The sequence below is a fragment of the Vulpes lagopus genome, chromosome 21, assembly GCF_018345385.1.
Source record: "Vulpes lagopus strain Blue_001 chromosome 21, ASM1834538v1, whole genome shotgun sequence".
Lineage (NCBI taxonomy): Eukaryota > Metazoa > Chordata > Mammalia > Carnivora > Canidae > Vulpes > Vulpes lagopus.
The window spans coordinates 42,334,372-42,340,609 of NC_054844.1; positions in this window are offsets into that span (position 1 = coordinate 42,334,372).

Genomic DNA, 6,238 nt, shown 5'->3' on the forward strand with positions numbered 1-6,238 from the left:
GCAGACCAATCCCTGTGGCTGGAGTGTTCGTCCCACTGCCACAACCAGGACGGGGGGGGGCGGGGGGATTGCCCACCCACCGAGGAAGGAGACACCTGCCCCGGCCTCTGCACCAGCTTCTCCGCGGGGGTGACGGAAGCTAATCACCTGCACCGGCTCGTCCTTCCCACCCACGTCTCCCCTCACGAAGGGCCAACAGGCCGAGGAGGCTCCGCGGGGCTTCATCCTCTTCAAGCCCCAGCTCCAGGCCTCGCCTGCTTCCTGGCCCTCGCCGTGGGTGCCCAGCCCCGTGGGTGCCCACCTGGGCCCGGCCGGCCGCGGCCCCCTCCCGTCTGCCGAGCCCTCAGCCTCACCCGGGGACCAGAAGCGGGTGAGCTGCACGGATGCCGCGGGCCTGGACAGTGGGCTCGTCCTTCCTGTTTCGCAGGAAGTGCAGCTCCCAGCTGCTTAGTCACTTGGCCGATCACGGAGCCGCTGGGGGCCCCATATGACTCCGAAGCACTTTCCTCTTTTGACTTCGTGCATTTACCCCCCAGAACCTCTGGGGGAGGCTCCTTGAGCCTTTTACGCTGATGTTTGTTATCCAGATACGACATCATTTCCTCCCGCTAAACATGCTTTTTCCTACTCCTTATTCTGCTCCCTGCCTGCACCCAGGGAGGCTGTGCGTGTTCATAGGAAGAGGTTCCTCCCCCGGCGCCCCAGCCCCCGGGGGGCCCCCAGATTCCCCTCTACTCAGCCGGAAGAGCGACTCCAGAAAGTTCCCTGCCAGCGCCTTAGACTGCGAAGCGCAGGTGTCTCTGAGCTGGAAGGAGTGAACGCGCAGAGGGCCAGGCCCCGGGGCCACGCAGGACCGGGAGCCTGTCCCTCCTTTCTCCTTTGCTGGGTCGGAAAGAGCCCGAGCGCCCGGGGAGCAGCTCCCGTCCACCCGGCTCGTCCCGCTGCGGGGGGCTGATGGGCCAGGCGTCCTTCTCCACAGCAGCCCTCTTAGCAGACGGCATCTTATTTGATCTCGAAACTGCCTGTGAGCAATTATTCTTATTTCCTTTTTAGAGATGAGAACACTCGGGGGCCCCCGGGCCTGTCCGCACTGTCCTGGCTGTCCCGTGCGGCCTCCTGCCTGGGTCCATACACGTCACACTCCTCCGAGCGGACCTTTACCTGCGGTTTGTTTCACGGGTCGGATCCTGAACATTTACTATAAACGGAAATCACAGAACTGTGGTGCCATTTCCGTGGATGACCAGTTGACGCGGCTCAGCTGGTCCTCGGCTCAAGGCCTCTGTGGGGCGTAATCAGGGAGTCAGTCAAGGTTCCTGTCTCATCTGAGGCTCAGCTCCTCCTCCAAGATCACTGGGTGGTTGGGAGAATTGAGGCCCTTGCAGCTGTGGACTGTGGCCCTCAGCTCCTGGAGGCCGCTCGTCTCCGCAGGCACTTTACAGCAGGGGCCGGCAGGAGAGCACCTGGCTCGCCTGATTAAGCCAGGCCCACCCAGGATAACCTCCCTTCTGATGACCTGAGACCAACTGATCAGCCAACTTGAGTTACATCTGAGCAATCCCGAACCTTGGCTGTCTGATGGCACAGACAACCACAGAGGGGCATCCCCTCACCTTTGCTGTAGCCTGGTGGTCAGAAGCAAGTGCTTCTAATCTCCCGGCTTCCACCCACACTCAAGGAAGGCGATTATGCAAAGGTGTGGATGCCAGGAGCCGGAATCACCAGGGGCCATCTGATGACTCTGCTCACTGCAACCAAGTATAAGAGTCTGCAAAGATGGGGGCATCTGGGGGGCTCAGCGGTTGAGCGTCTGTCTTCAGCTCAGGTCGTGATCCCGGGGTCCCGGGATCAAGTCCTGTATCGGGCTCCCCACAGGGAGTCTGCTTCTCCCTCTGCCTGTGTCTCTGCCTCTCTCTCTGGGTCTCTCATGAATAAATCTTAAAAAAAAAAAGTTTGAAAAGACAAATAATATGAAAGAGAACAAAAAGACAAAACTCAATAAATCTATACTTCTGCCACTGAAGGGAACCATTGGTAACATTTTGTTATATTTCCTTCCAGTCTTTTTCGAGCCTATTTCTTTTTATGCTGCTAAAATCACGCTGTATGTACAATTTAAATGTGGTGTTTTTTTTTTCTTCTTTACCACTAACAGGTCATGAAAAGGTCATTGCAAACATCATTAATGACTGCATAAGCGCCTACCAGGGTTATATTATGATTTATGTAACCAATTCCCTACCACTGGCCAAGTGTGTTGGTAATGTTTTGCCTAATATGATCAACACTGAGACAAACCTCTCGGAGCATAATTTCCTTCCGTATGTCACATTATTTGTTTAGAATAGATTTGACAAAGGAAATTATTAGCCTAAAGGGTATAGCAATTTGTAAGACGCTTGATACAACTAACTCACTGCTTTTCCCAAATGCGCCACCTGCCACGCACCCAGCAGGGGAGGCGCATGCCCGTTCGCTGCGTAGGTCATGGTTCAGGACCTCTTCGTTTTGGTCCAGTTGAGGTGGTTGAGACTCCCTGAGCAGGGCCACAGGCTATCCGGTTCCGTGTCCCCACTAGACTGGGCGCCTCCTCCAAAACAGGTAGGGGTAGCGCAGTTTCATCGTCAGCTCCCACGACTTGAACAGAACCTTTACTACAACTTTTCTCCAGTCTGGAGAAACCCATAGCTGTCACATGTCACCTGCGTGAGGTACGGATGCATTTCAAGAGAAACAGGAAGTTCAAGAAATATTTGGAAATTTAGAAAATCTGTGCCCAGATTCCGGGGGGATTTCTTCCTGTCCTGGGGAAACCCCCCTACCTGCCAGTTTCTTAGAGAACAGCTTCCCCCTCCCCTGGTGAGATTCAGATGATGGAGAGGAGAGATTCCTTTTCTGTGCCAGGACCAAGCATGTCAGTGATTAAGGAAAACGCCTCTATTTTTCTATTCAGATTCACAACGCTTCCGACACTGGATCTGTGGGTTTTGCACAGGATAAGGGCTCGGTCCCACAGGACTGCCTCCCCCGGCCCCCCAACACACACCTCCGATGCCAGTTGCCAAGGAGTGGGTCCCCAGGTTAGCCACAACTTCGGTCCAACTTGGCTACAAATCAGAGGTTCCCACGACCCCTTCTTTCAGGTTTGACAGTTTGCTAGAGTGGCTCAGAGAAGCCGGGAAAGCAGTTTACCCTGCTATTGCCGATTTATTTCAAAGGACATCTTCAAGGATACACATGAACAGCCAGATGAAGAGGTAGATAGGGAGAGGTACGGAAGGGTCTTGAGCACAGGAGCTTCTGTCCCCATGGATTTGAGAGGCGTCGCCCTCCCAGCAGGTGACTGTGTTCACAACCCAGGAGCTCTATGAACCTGTACTTTTGGGATTTTTGTGGAGGCTTCATCACTTAGCCGTGATCGATTATTAACTCCACTTCTAGTCGCACTCTCCTTCCTAGAGGACGGAAAGATATCCAAGCTTCTGATCATGGCTTGGTCTTTCTGGTCGCCAGCTCCCATCCAGGACCCACCTAGAGTCAACTCATTCGAAACAAAGCATGCTGCAATCACCCGGGAAAGTCCAAGGGATTTAGGAGATGTGTGTCAGGTGCCTCTATCCCTCAGGAAATGGTGAGGGTCCCAAGAGCTCTGTGCCAGGAACCGGGAGCAGAAACCAGGATCTATTTTCTATTGTTTCGTACTCAGGATCACCCCCTTTGTGCTTCTCTGCTCCTCTCTTGGGGAGCAAAGGCGAGTCCTCGAGCATTAGTGAGCCCTCTCCCTGCTTCTTGGGGGCCCAAACTCCACTGGCCATCCAGCTCCTCGCCCAAGCTCCGCCCCTCGCTCGCTGCGTGACCCTGGCTAAGACACTTCCCGGCCTCGGTATCAGCTTCCTTCTCTGTAAAGAGAAATTGCTGGATTTCAAAGAGTTTAAGGCCACCTCCATCCCCATCGCTTTGTAATAGATTTGGAATTACTCTGCGACAACACAATGTACGTGATGTGTATTTTGTGGCACATAAATATCATGCGACGCCATTCACGGAGAGGATGGGCCTGTGCATTGAATCCACAAGCATTTACTGGGCGCGAGCAGAGCTGACACTGAGCCGAGAGAGACAGAAATGATGTTAAATAAGAGGATCTGAGGGGCTGGCATCATGGGACTTGGGTCCCAAGGAAGGTGGGCTGAGGTCACCCTCAGGGCCCGAAGTCATGGCATGGAGAAACGCCGGCCTGGCTCCCTTGTTCTCGGGTCCCAGCAGCCATGGGACCACCTTCCTCATTCCTACTAGTTCTGGGTCGGGGTCCCGAGGTCCTGCTTTCCTGGTAGGCCACTCTGAGGGCCACCAGACTCTGAAAACAACTGCAGCCAGCATCCCACAGCTGCGTGGGATGGGGTGCCTGGGGCGGACAAGTTTGCCAACCCCCCTGCACAGGGCCTGCTGGTCTCTCCTGGGGAGGAGAACAGAGACAGGGCTGCCTCTCCTGCCCTGGGGCTTCCGGGGCCCCTCTATGGACTGCCCTGAAAGGTGCCCCACCAAGAGGGGGAATAGGAGCTGGAACTCCGCTTACCAAGCGAACACACCACGCCTGCGCCCTAACATGGCTGTGTCTGGGCCCAAGGAAGAACTCCTTTTTCAAATTTGCACAAAGATACTGTCGGGGCTGAGGGTGGCTCTGGGTTTCCCGAGTCCCTGTAATCCCTCCTGTCACCTCCTTGGTTGATCAACCCTTGGCATAGGTCTTAGAGTTCCTCACCTCTTCTCATTCACTGAAGTGCGACTCTGGGACTTTGTGACCCGCCCCTGAATTCCTGTTTCCCCCTCATTGCTGCCCCAGCCTCACACTTCAGACTGATTCTCTCACTGGCTCGTTCACTACCTGAGCCGAGAATCAGTATATCTGGGGAAAGCCAGGCTTCCGTGGAAGCAAAGTGCCAGAAGCATCAGTAGAAAAGTTCAAAAATATAGGGAAGTATGGGGCACCTGGGTGACTCAGGTGGCTGGGCGTCTGCCTTTGGCTCAGGTCGTGATCCTGGGGTCCTGGGTTCAAGTCCCAGATTGGGCTCCCTGCTTCTCCCTCTCCCTCTGCCTCTCTGTCTCTCATGAATAAATAAATAAAATCTTAAAAAATATATATAGGGAATTATGTTCCCAAAAGAAAGGGGTTTCCTAAGGACATAGGCAAAGGGACTGGTTAGGGAGAGGCCACACGGGCCTGGCATAGAGGGCTAGGCTGGTGGGCACGTGAGAATAACAAGTCTACATCCAGAAGGGGCTTCGGGGCAGAGCAGGTGCTTTCTGCTGTTCTCCCCAGGACGCACAGGCTGCAGGGCATCAGGGGCCTGCTGGGAGCTGCTAGTAGGGCCGAGGGGCAGCGACAGGCTAATATCTATAAAATGCCTCGAGCACCGTCTGGCACACGGCAGCTGCCACGTAAGTGTTTGATGCACGAATACAAACTCCGCACTGATACTCCCGCTGCCCTTTCTCAGAAGGCGGCTTTGCTTCAAGGAAACCTCTCGTGCCTCAGCCCAGCCCAGGAGGCCCCCCAGGGTCTGCAGCATCCAGAGGAGCTTCTCACCCACACCCCTGTCGTCCTTACTCCGTGGTCCTCTTCCCCCGCCTCCGTGTGGAAGAGGCCGTCGTCCCAGAAGATTCCTACACACGCCCAAGTCCCCAAACCCATCTGTGGTGAGACCAGACTGGGAGGGCCCTGAAGACAGGCCCGGGCCTACCGTGTTCAGTCGGGTCCTCCCAGGGAGGCACCCAGAGGTGCTCATGGACTCTGCGAAGTGGCGCGTGGCCCGCCCCTAAGGCGGCGCGAACCCCCAACTCTACGCTACCCGGGTAGGATGACCTTTCAGGAGAAGTCGGATCCACACCGACCAGACTCCCAGCACAGGCTCCGCTGGCCCCATGGCAGGGTCTGTTTCCCGGGGTCCGTGTGGGAAAGCGTCGTCCCCGCGGGGCCGCACGTCCTGGAGCAAGGCCTGTCCTCAGGACGGTCCTTGACTCGGGGCCTGGACGGAACACTTGAGCCCTCGGAACCCCCCGCCTGGCGGGAGCCTTCCCGTGCTTGAGGCCGGGGCGGCTGCTGTAGCTTGACCACGCAACTTGTGCTCACAGACAGGCCTGGGAATGCCCATTTGCATATGCGCCAGGCCCTGGACTCTAGGGGCAGGGAGCTAGAAGGTCACAAGGGTGGCACCTGCCTACCGCCCACCCCCAGCGA